This window comes from Melanerpes formicivorus, unplaced genomic scaffold, assembly GCF_026170545.1.
Source record: "Melanerpes formicivorus ecotype bairdi unplaced genomic scaffold, bMelFor1.0.p_v2 SCAF_104, whole genome shotgun sequence".
Lineage (NCBI taxonomy): Eukaryota > Metazoa > Chordata > Aves > Piciformes > Picidae > Melanerpes > Melanerpes formicivorus.
Window position 1 is genome coordinate 460,951 of NW_027142456.1, and position 12,060 is coordinate 473,010.

At 42.8% G+C, this 12,060-nt stretch overlaps 1 protein-coding gene across 1 annotated transcript in view; it reads left to right on the forward strand.

Annotated features, from left to right (window-relative positions):
* LOC137455675 (protocadherin-9-like) overlaps window positions 1-12,060 on the forward strand; it is an 810,686-nt gene that overhangs the window by 343,494 nt on the left and 455,132 nt on the right.

Below are 12,060 nucleotides of genomic sequence, written 5' to 3' on the forward strand. Positions count from 1 at the left end.
TGTTCCCTTGAGTAAATGATCAGGTAGATGTGCTAGAAGACCTACATGGAGGAGCAAGGAGCTTCTGAAAGAAATCTGATAGAAGAAAGAAATTTGCGGGTCATGGAAGAAGGGACTTGTCACTTGGGAGGACTATAGAGAACTTGTGAGGGCATATAAGAAGGCAACAAGGAAGGCCAAAGCCCTGTTAGAACTAAAACTGGCAAAGGAATTAAAAGAGAACAAGGAGGGTGTCTTAAAATATATCAGTAGGAAAAGAAAGAATAGGGAAAATGTGGCTCCACTGCTGAGTGAAGTGGCAGCCCTAATAACTGAGGATACAGAGAAGGCAGAGTTGCTAAATATCTTCTTTGCTTCAGTCTTTACTCCTAAGACCAGCCCCTGTGAACTCCAGACCCTGGATGAAGGAGAGAAAGCCTGAATGAGGGAAGACTCTACACTAGTCAATGAAGACTGAGTTAGGGACCAGTTACACAAATTGAATATACACAAGTCCATGGGCCCTGACAAGATGCACCCAAGAGTGCTGAGAGAACTGTCTGATGTTGTTGCTCTACCACTCTCCATAATTTTTGCAAAATCATAGCAAACAGGAGAGGTGCTTAGGGACTGGAGGAAAGCCAATGCCACTCCAATCTTCAAAAAGGCAAGAAAGAGGTTCCAGGAAACTGGGCAGCCTGGAAAAATGGTAGAGTGGCTCATCCCAGAGGTCATCTCTAGGCACTTGGAAGAGAAGAAGAGGAAGAGAGGAAATCATGCTTGACAATCTGATAGCATTCTATAATATCATAACTGAATGGGTAGATGCAGTGGATATAGTCCGCCTTCACCTTAGCAAGGCTTTTGAGACTGTCTCCCATAGCATTCTTGTGAGTAAGCTCAGGAGGTGTGGGACAGAAGAACAGTGAGATGGATTAGGAACTGGTTACACAGTAGAGTGCAAAGAGTGGTGATCAGTGGTACCACATCCAGCTGGAGAGCTGTAACTAGTGGAATCCCCCAGGTATAAGTGCTGGGTCTGGTCCTGTTCAACATCTTTATCAATGACATTGATGAGGTGACAGTGTCTGCTCAGCAAGTTTGCTGATGATACCAAACTGGGAGGCTTAGCTGATACTCCTGAAGGCTGTACAGACATTGCCAGGGCTCCCCAGTTTAGGAGGGACAGGGATCTACTTGAGAGAGTCCAACAGAGGGCTACAAGGATGATTAATGAACTGGAGCATGTGCCTTATGAGAAAAGTCTGAGACCTGGGGCTCATTAGTCTGGAGAGGAGAAGACTAAGAGGGGATCTAATAAATGTATATAAATATATGAGTGGTGGGTGTGAAGAAGGAAGGGACAGCCTCTTCTCACTTGTGCCCTGTGACAGAACAAGGGGCAATGGATGTAAACTACAGGACAGGAATTTCAACTTCAACATGAGGAAGAACTTTACTGTAAGGGTCACAAAGCACTGAGGCTCCTCAGAAAGGTAGTGGAGTCTCCTTCTCTGGAGACTTTGAAGACCTGCCTGGGCGCATTTTTGCGTGACCTATGCTAAATTATATGGTCCTGCTCTGGCAGGGGGGTTGGACTCAACAATCTCCAGAGGTCCCTTCCAACCCCTAACATCCTGTCATCCTTTGAACTGTGATATAGTTCTCCAAAACCAGAACTTGTGTGAGATATCTGAGGTTACTGTTGGGAGTACTTTGGGAGAGACTTGTATTTTCCATTGTGAGTAAAACTACTACTTGATATATAGTTTTCCGAGGATTTTTCTCACTGTACACTGCTAAAGGAGCAGCTAAACTATTCTTTACAGAATACTAATGTCCTTTCTGAATATGGTGATTATTTGCAGTTTGGACATATTACTTTCTAGAGAATGGATTTGAAATTGTCCAACTTTCTATAAACATTACTCTTAGTGTAATGTTCTCTCTCTGGAAAGCTTTCTTTTTCTCAAATAAAACAGAACAGTAGGAAAGCCTGGTTCTGGAGTGATAACTGAGTTTCTGACTGTCCTTCCAAATGAATGTGTTGCCATGGCTTAGATTGTTCAGAATTATTACAGTATTCTGCTGTCAGGTTGGAAAACTAATTCAGTTACTCTAGGAATAGGCAGTTTTGTAAGTTCTTTGATCTTGGTAACCTACTGAATGCTGCCATCACAGTTCTCTTACAGTCACATACAGAGTCTTTGGAGACATGATATTTTGGGGCATCTGAGTATTATACTCAGGAGAGAACCTGAAGTACATTGTGCTATTTATATTCAGCAGTTAGTAACAGAGCATGAGCATCCATTAATGCTCCCACATTAAACACAGTTTTAATTGCAGCTCTAAAGATCTGCTGGTTTGGCGTTTTAGAGTCTTGGGGTTGATTAATAATATCTTAATAACAAGTTTAATAGTGCGTTAAACTAAGGAAAAAAAAAATTCTTATTATGAGACAGCAATTTCACTTGGTAGTTCACTAAGCAGAAGAAAAAAACCCATCAGAAAATATGTTGCCTGGCTGTAGCAAAATATTACACAATCAGCCTTCAGAAACCAAAGTGATGTGTGAGGTAGCATTTTAAATGTTACCACACGTATGTCTGGCAGCATTAGGCAGTGGCCTCTGAAGTTTGTGAATCCTCGTGTAAAGCTATTTTTCTATCTTCTGTAGAAACTTGATGACATTTTGCTTTCTGTATTGCCAATATAGGGCCATTGGGGAGGTGGGTTTTCTGAAGCTCTGTAGTTAAGAATGACACCTCTTTTTTTATTTAAATATTGTTGCTTTTTAGGCACTGAATTTTGGAGATATGCCGAAGTACTTGTGGGAGATTTGGGTACCTGACAAACCATGGGTGGTAAGATATCAGATCAACTGAAATAAACAAACATTTAATTTAAGATAGGTACTTTGGGCCCTGCTGTCACTGAATTCAATCGGCAAAACTCCTGCAGGGCTCATAAGAAGTGCATTACTAAAAATTTATGCAAGTGTGCTTCCATTCTTTTCAATAATGTCACACTGGTGTGAAGTTGAAGTAATGCCTGTAGTGAACTAGAACTGAGTGGTGGCATCTGACAGGGGGAAGAGAATTGCTCCGTTGAAGGTTATAATAAAATCTTTTATCTTTATTCAGACAAGCAAGTGGTTAGCAGTTGCTTTAAACCACATCAGAGGTAGAAAATTTCCTGGAAACTGGAGTTTCTTATGCCAGGCATTAAATTTAAAACTGTATTTTCTAACTGCCTACTGGGTATTTGACTTTTTAGCCTTAATAGTAGGTTATTTTAGCCTTAATAGTAGGCTTAATAGTAGTTGTTACCTTTATAATATAGGCCTCTTTCACAAAACTAAGCACTCTGTTGCACTTGCTTTAAGCTACATCAGAAGAAAATTTCCTGGAAACCCGAGTTTCCAGTGTCAGAGATTAAATTTAAAATTCTATTTTCTAGATACCTCTGGATATTTGACTTTTTTAGCCTCAGTAGTAGGCTATTCTAGCCTCAATATAGACATTTCAGAGATAATTGCTTTATTTTTTTTAGTGTAAAATATTCTCAATAAACTCTGTTGAATCTTTCTTAGTGATATGGATACATAAATCTATCTATCTTATCTATCTTGTCTCTAATGATAGAGAATGCTATGGTTATATACTAATTTGGCAACACAAGAATTTTGAAGGAAGTTCTGAATGAAAAAAAAAAAAAAAAGCCATTATGCACAAATAGGCAAAAGCAACTTAAAGGCAGCACAATAAGTGGGAATTTAAGTTGTGTGGGATATAGTTGGACTAGGTGATCATTGCAGGCCTCTTCCAACTGAAACATTCTATTCTATTCTATTCTACTCTACTCTACTCCACTCTATGTACTAGTGTGGTGGTTTGGCTCTGGCCTGGAGGCCAGATACCCACCAAGCTGCTCTATCACTCCCCCTCTTAAGTGAACAGGGGAAGAAGGGAAAGAAAATATAACAGAAGCCGGGGATAAGATAGGAGCAATTTAATACCACATACAAGCAAACAGCAAATAGACTGCGCGGAAGCAAAGACAGCAGAGAGAGAGATGTTAGTCTCTACTTCCCATCAGCAGGATGGTGGTCGGTCTCGGGAAGTAGGGCTCTCTAAGCTTGGTGGTTCCTTGGGAGGATAAACGCCATGGACGAATCCCCAACACTTCCTTCTTTCACGTCCTTCTTATACCTGAGCTGACGTCATCTGGTATGGAATAACTCTTTGGCCAGTCTGAGTCAGCTGGCTCAGTTGTGTCCCCTCCCAAGATCTTGCCCACCCCTCAATGTACTCTTGGGGCAGGGAAATGTTGAAAGGACACAGTTCGGATACTGGATTCAACCGTAGCCAAAACACTGCTGTGCTATCAACTACTGCTGCAGAAAAAACCACAGCACTAGAACGATGCTGTGAGGAGAATTAACTCCACCTCAGTTCAACCCAATACAATCTCCACCCCTTATTCCATACCATTTGCATCAATCTCAGGTTCTACACATTTCAATACATTTAACCATCTCATTTGATTCTTACACCAAAATAACAAAAGAACAAAAAACATTTTCTTGGTTACATTCACAACCTGATCTACATACTTAAACTATCTCAATACTCCAACATATAGAGACTTATGTCAATGTCTCAGTCCTCTCTTAAAGTTTTCTTCTGCTCCTGCAGATGTCACTTGGGAATATTCAAGACAGGAGAAGCAGGATATTCTGTTCTTGGACACCAACTCCAGCTGGTCTCAACCACTGTGCTCTTGATCCTTGCAAAACTTCATCAGTCTGGGTTCTTCTTACTTCATTACTTTCTGCAACTTGCAACTCACATTATTCACATTCCAAATTACCTTTCCCCCAGTGTTAGGTCCCTTTGAGGCACACACTGAGTCTCCCCGTTTCTTTCCATTACCCACCATGTACATCCAGGCCCCTGAGCAAAGACAATCCCACAAATGGGTTTGCCTTTCCCCATGGGAGGAGCAACCCACACTGCCTTTCCTAGCCACTTTCTCATGTGTACTACAGGGACTTTATCTCCCCCACAGTGTGCAAGGGTTCTGTTTGGGCAGGACCAGGACGGTTAGCAGATCCTCGAGAATTAACCAGCCAAGTGGCTTCTGCTAAATTTACATCCCAGTGCCTCCATGCTCCATTACCCAATGCTTTCAGCATAGTCTTTAACAGTCCATTATATCTTTCAACCTTCCCAGAGGCTTGTGGGTGATAGGGAATGTGATACAACCATTCGATGCCATGTTTCTTGGCCCAGGAGCTGATGGCATTGTTCCTGAAGTGAGTCCCGTTGTCAGACTCGATCTGTTCAGGGGTACCATGCCGCCACAGGATTTGCCGCTCAAGGCCTAAGATGGTGTTCCGGGCAGTAGCATGATTTACAGGGTATATTTCTAACCAGCCTGTAGTTGCTTCTACCATGGTGAGGATGTAGCGCTTGGCTTGGCGTGTTCATGGCAGTGGTCCAATATAGTCAATCTGCCAGGCCTCACCATAGCGAAAACCCAGCCACCGCCCTCTGTTCCAGGGAGACTTGGCTCTGGTGGCCCTCTTGACGGCAGCACAGGTTTCACAGTCATGTGTGACCTGTGCGATGGCTTCCATGGTAAAGTCCACCCCTCGGTCATGAGCCCACCTGTACCTATGTCTCTCCCTAGATGTTCCGATGTTTCATGGGCCCATCGAGCTACAAACAGTTCACCTTTTCGCTCCCAGTCTAGATCCACTTGAGTTATATCAATCCTGGCAGCCCTGTCTGCATGCTCATGCGGACATGCCTCAGAGGCATGTTCTCCACCCGAGCAGCAATGTCCTGCCACAGTGAGGCAGCCCAAATTGGTAGCACATAAGACCCTTAATGGGAAGGTCGTGAGTTCAAGCCTGCAGTGGGCAGTAGTGTCCTCCCTACTCTAGTCGTGAGGTCTGTGGTGACAGGTTGGACTTGATGATCTTTGAGGTCCCTTCCAACCTTAGGAATACTGAAATAGGCTTGCCCCTGTGTTGCCAATTGGTCTTCTTCCACTGCTGTAGCCATCCCCACAAGGCATTAGCCACCATCCGAGAATCTGTGTAAAGATAAAGTACTGGCCACTTTTCTCTTTCAGCAATTTCTAGAGCAAGTTGGATGGCTTTCACCTCTGCATGTTGACTTGATTCACCTTCTCCTTCAGTAGTCTCAACAACTTGTCGTGTAGGACTCCATACAGCAGCTTTCCACTTCCGATGGTTTCCTACTACACGACATGATCCATCAGTAAACAGAGCATAAGGCCTTTCATCTTCAGGTAACTCGTTGTATGGTGGTGCCTCTTGGGCACGAACCACTTCCTCAGGCGATGCTCCAAAATCCCTGCCTTCTGGCCAGTCCATAATCTCTTCCAGAATTCCTGGGTGGTTTGGTTTTCCCAGTCAAACTCACTGTTTAATCAGTGCTACCCACTTACTCCGTGTAGCACTGGTGGCATGATGAGTAGAAGGGACATTTCTTCTGAACATCCAATGCAGCACAGGCAGCCTTGGTGCTAAGAGGAGAGTTGCTTCTGTACCCACTACTTCTGATGCAGCTCGAACTCCCTCATAGGCTGCTAAGATCTCCTTCTCAGTTGGTGTATAGTGGGCTTCTGATCCTCGATATCCTCTACTCCAAAATCCCAACGGCCGACCTCGGGTTTCACCTGGTATCTTCTGCCAGAGACTCCAAGTAAGACCATGCTCCCCAGCTGCGGTGTAAAGGATATTCTGCACCAATGGTCCTGTGCGAATGGGCCCAAGTGCCACTGCACGAGCAATCTCTTGTTTGATCTGTTCGAAAGCTTGTTGCTGCTCACTACCCCATTCAAATTGATTCTTCTTTTGAGTTACTCGATAGAGAGGGCTGACAAGCTGAATGTTGCCTGGAACATGCATTTTCCAGAACCCCACAAGGCCTAGAAAGGATTGTGTCTCTTTCTTGTTGGACAGTGAAGACATGGCTGTTATCTTGTTGACCACGTCCATAGGTACATGACGGCATCCATCCTGCCACTTTATTCCCAAGAACTGAATTTCTTGCGCAGGTCCTTTGACTTTGCTTTTCTTTATAGCAAACCCAGCCTTTAAGAGTATTTGAATGATTTTTTCTCCCTTCTTGAACACTTCCTTTGCTTTATCGCCCCACACAATGATGTCATCAATGTACTGGAGATGTTCAGGGGCCTCACCCTTTTCCAGTTCACTCTGAATTAGTCCATGACAAATGGTGGAGCTATGCTTCCACCCCTGGGGCAATGGATTCCACGTGTATTGAACACCCCTCCAGGTGAAAGCAAATTGTGGCCTGCACTCTGCTGCCAATGGAATTGAGAAGGACGCATTGGCAATGTCAATAGTAGCATACCATTTAGCTGCCTTTGACTCCAGCTCATACTGGAGCTCTAGCATGTCTGGTACAGCAGCACTCAGTGGTGGTGTCACTTCGTTCAGGCCACAATAGTCCACAGTTAATCTCCATCCTCCATCGGATTTTGGCACTGGCCATATGGGGCTGTTAAAAGGTGAATGTGTTTTGCTGATCACTCCCTGGATCTCCAGCTGGTGAATCAGTTCGTGAATGGGACCCAAGGAGTCTCAGTTTGTACGATACTGCCATCAGTGCACTGTTCTAGTAGCAATTGGCACCTGTTCTTCTTCAACCTGCAGCAATCCCACAATGAAAGGACTTTCTGAAAGGCCAGACAGGGTAGACAGCTGTCTGATCTTCTCTGTATTCACCGTGGCCACACCAAAAACCCATCTATAACCCTTTGAATCCTTGAAATACCCTCTCTTGAGGTAATCAATACCAAGAATGGAAAGGGCTTCTGGGCCAGTCACAATGGGATGTCTTTCCCACTTGTCCCCTGTTAGGCTCACGTCAGCTTCTAATACAGACAGCTCCTGGCAGCCTCCTGTCACTCCAGAAATCCAAAGAGATTCAGCACCTCTATGCCCTGATGGCATCAATGTACACTGTGCCCCTGTGTCTACCAGCGCCTTGTATTTCTGTGGCTTTGATGTGCCAGGCCATCGAATCCACACAGTCCAATATACTCTGTCATTCCTCTCCTCCTCCTGGCCGAAGGCAGGGGCCCTCTACTCCTGGTCTTCATCAGAGCATTCACTGTCTGATCTGGGTAATACCTGGCCAGAGGTCCCCTCATTGGGATCAAGGGGTGTAACCCCAATTCTTTTTCTCCTGAGAGATCGTTGATTACTTTCTTGGCTTTTTAGTTGTTGTTTTCCCTTTCAGTTCACGTACCCGAGCTTCCAGTTTATAAATGGGTTCACCATCCCACTTCCTCATGTCCTCCCCCTGGTCACGAAGGAAAAAACAGAGTATTCCACGTGGTGTGTGTCTGAGGCTCCCTTTCCCTCTGACTGAGGCAGGAGGGGACAGATTTCTTGGAGTAGACCTGGTTGATGAGGCACTGGTGTGTGGAAATGAGTTAGTACAGAGGTTATCTTCAAAATTCTGGAGCCAGGCTGACACAATCTCCACAGACCGTGCGTCCTCATCCAAATAGTACATCATTGCTAGGCTGTTAGAATACGATGCTGGAGCACCTGGGATCACTTTTCTCCACATGACCCGTGTGCATGGGACATCTTCTGGATCTGTGGAGACACTTTGATCATCTAAATCACTATAGATAACTTCCAACACTGCTAATTCTCTTAAGTATTGGATTCCTTCATCTGCAGTATTCCACTTCCCTGGAGAACTCATAAGGTCCTCCTTGCATGGGTACCTGGCCCTCACACTTAGCAGGAGTCGCCTCCAGAGGCTGCATATGCCTGTCTCCTTTGCAATGCCTTTCTCAATACCTCTGTTTCTAGCAATGGGTCCCAATTGTTGGGCCTCTTTGCCTTCCAGCAGTTGGCTGTCAGCCCCATTATCCCAGCACCGGAGCAGCCAAGCAGCAATTTGCTCTCCTGGCTGGTGACTATAATCTTTGCGTATGTCTCTCAGTTCTGCTGAGGTCAAGGACCGAGTAGTCTCTGCTTCTTGTTTAATCTCACTCACTTCTCCTGATTTCCCACTTGATGGACCAGCCTCTTGATCATAATCTTCCTCATCCCTTACCAATCGATGAGAGGGACCTGTTGACCTCCTTGTCCACTGCTTCTTTTTTACAACTGGGGCAATCTCTCTGGTTGCTGTCTGGGTCCCCATCTCCACCACGGTGTCCTCAGGTAGTGTTTGGGTGCCTGCCTCAGCCATAGTCCTCATAGAGTATTGAACTGTGGCTCGGTAAGCACAGGCCAGGCCCCAGTAGAGCGCAAGAAGTTGTTTGTTCTCATTGGGATAAGCGAGGCACCCTTCTATCAGATGGCGAGTTAGTTTAGTAGGATCGCTCGCCTCTTCTGGGGTAAAGTCCCAGGCTATGGGTGGTGATAACTGTCCTAGGAATCTGCCCAAGTCCTTCCACACCCCCTGCCACCCAGGGACTGACCGCTTCAAGGCACATTTCAATATATCCCCACCCAAAGACTGTCTCTTTTCATGCCATGATGGAATCAAACTCCACAAAACCCACAACATGCCAGTAATGTTGATTAGCAGTACTAGAGAGCTCACGTAAGGATGGATCAAAATCTTGGCAGCCTGCATAATAAAATTCTCTACACTCATTTCAGGTGGGGAGACAGAAATTATGATGTCTCTAGCATAGCTCCCACAGAACAGCAGCCCTACAAGCAGGAGAAAGAGACACATAGCCATTATTTGCTTCAGCATGTTCCTAAACAAATGAAGTATTTCCAAAACAAAGCAGAAGTTATCAGCAAACCATGTGACCAGCACAGAACCCTGTATCATAAGCAAGCTTATATAAAAAAAACCTGCAGAAACTACAGCTATGTTATATTTTCGATTTTCCCAGCCAATGCACTATCTCTAATGGTAGAGAATGCTATGGTTATATACTAATTTGGCAACACAAGAATTTTGAAGGAAGTTCTGAATGAAAAAAAAAAAAAAGCCATTATACACAAATAGGCAAAAGCAACTTAAAGGCAGCACAATAAGTGGGAATTTTAGTTGTGTAGGATATAGTTGGACTAGGTGATCATTGTGGGCCCCTTCCAACTGAAACATTCTATTCTATTCTATTCTATTCTATTCTATTCTATTCTATTCTATTCTATTCTATTCTATTCTATTTTATGTACTGGAAAGTTAGGTGTCTATAGCTATACATAAATTCTTAGTAAGACAATGTATAACGATAAAACCACCCTGAGATAGAATCAGGCAGTGGTGTATCATACAATACTAAACATCGACTTCAGCCTTTACCTGAGTTTTAAGATGTGTTTTGTTTTGTTTGAGTGATTGGTATCAGTACTAGAGTGTAATATTTTAGCTTCAAATATTTTATTTCATTGTATATTATTTACAGAGTTAAGAGTTCTGATGTGCTGGTTTATTTATGTCTCTGAAAACAATACTTACGTAATACTTCGTGGTCCATTTTTTGAGGGAAAGTGTGCTATTCTATACTTTAAATTGTACACTATGGTCTTTCAACTTTGGGAATTTTTTGTATAGGTTGGATGTTAGTTAATAAAAATTAAGTTCTAGAGTAACCAAACAAAGAAAAAAGTTTTAAGCTTTTAAGCTGGTTTTGGGAAGATTTTATGGAAATCTCTCAACCTTTTCTAAGAATTGTTTTTTGTCAGATTTTTTTTTTTTTTTTAGTTAGGATCAGTACTACTGGAGAGTTAAATAAATGCAAAAACATATTTCATATGCCTTTGGGGAAAAAAAAAGGTGAAAATTTATTCTTCCCTCTGCCAGCTGATACCTGGCATAGAAAATTTTGGACTTTTTTATCCTAGCTGACAACGGTAGAGTAGCTTATTGGTATATCAAAGCTTCTTTTCTATCCATATGAATCACAGAATCATAGACTTGTTTTGGTTGGAAAAGACCTTTAAAATTATTGAGTGCAACCATTATCTAACTCTACCAAGTTTAGTGCTAAAGCAGCTCTCTTAACACCATATCTATACATCTTTTAAACACCTCCAGTGATAGGAATTCATTCACCTTTCTGGGGAGCCTATTTCAGTGTTTAGTAACTCTTCCAGTGAAGAAGTTTCTTCTAATGTCCAATCTAAACCTCCCTTGGTTCAGCATTACCTTTCATTGATTACAATGTTAGACTTTGAAAAATATCTTCCAACCCTTTTCTTATGAAAAGTATTTTTAAGTATTTAAATCTATTTTTATCGTTTTGATATTGATAAATCTTCACTGTCTGAGCAATAACAAAGTAATGTTGATGGTCTGTGTCCTGGGTTCAACTAGCTTAGGGTTAATTTTTGTTACAAGAAGCTTGGAGGGGCCATGCACAGGGGGAACCAGCCAATGGGGTATTCCACACCATAAATGTCATGCCTGTTGTATAAAAGGGATGGAGAGGCTGATGTGGGCAGTGGCTGGCTCTCAGCAGGTTTTGTCACTGGTAGCAGTGTTGGCTGGGTCAGGTGAGCATGTTACATTTTTGTCTTATTTGTTTCTATTGTTTCTATTCCAGTTGTTCCTTCATTGTTTGTATTACTCTATTCAAATCCCTTTATCTCAACCTGTGCAGTTTTGCATTTTCCTCCCAATTTCTCTTCCCTATCTTACTGGTGGGAGGGAGTGGCAGGGAGCAATTGTGTGAGTTGCTACATGGGGCTTGCCTACCAGCTGGGCGTGAAAACATGATAGTCTGTAGACTGAATAGCTGCTCATTTTGCAGTGAATTATTAAGAGTGAATAAAGATGTATTTTATTCTTGCTTTTTTAAAAAAAAAAAGTTGAATTACCTGTGAGTACTTCACTCATCTAAATAGTAATTGCACAGTCTCTTTCTAAAGGATTCTTGGCAAAGCAAATCTCCATTAAGATTGTATGTAATAGAATATAAAAAATGGTCTAAAGAAAAAAAGTTTCAGAACTAATGGATTTTCTCTTTCTTAAAGTTAAATGTTAGTTATTACCTTTTAATGTTGGTGGTAGCTGGACGTAAAGATTA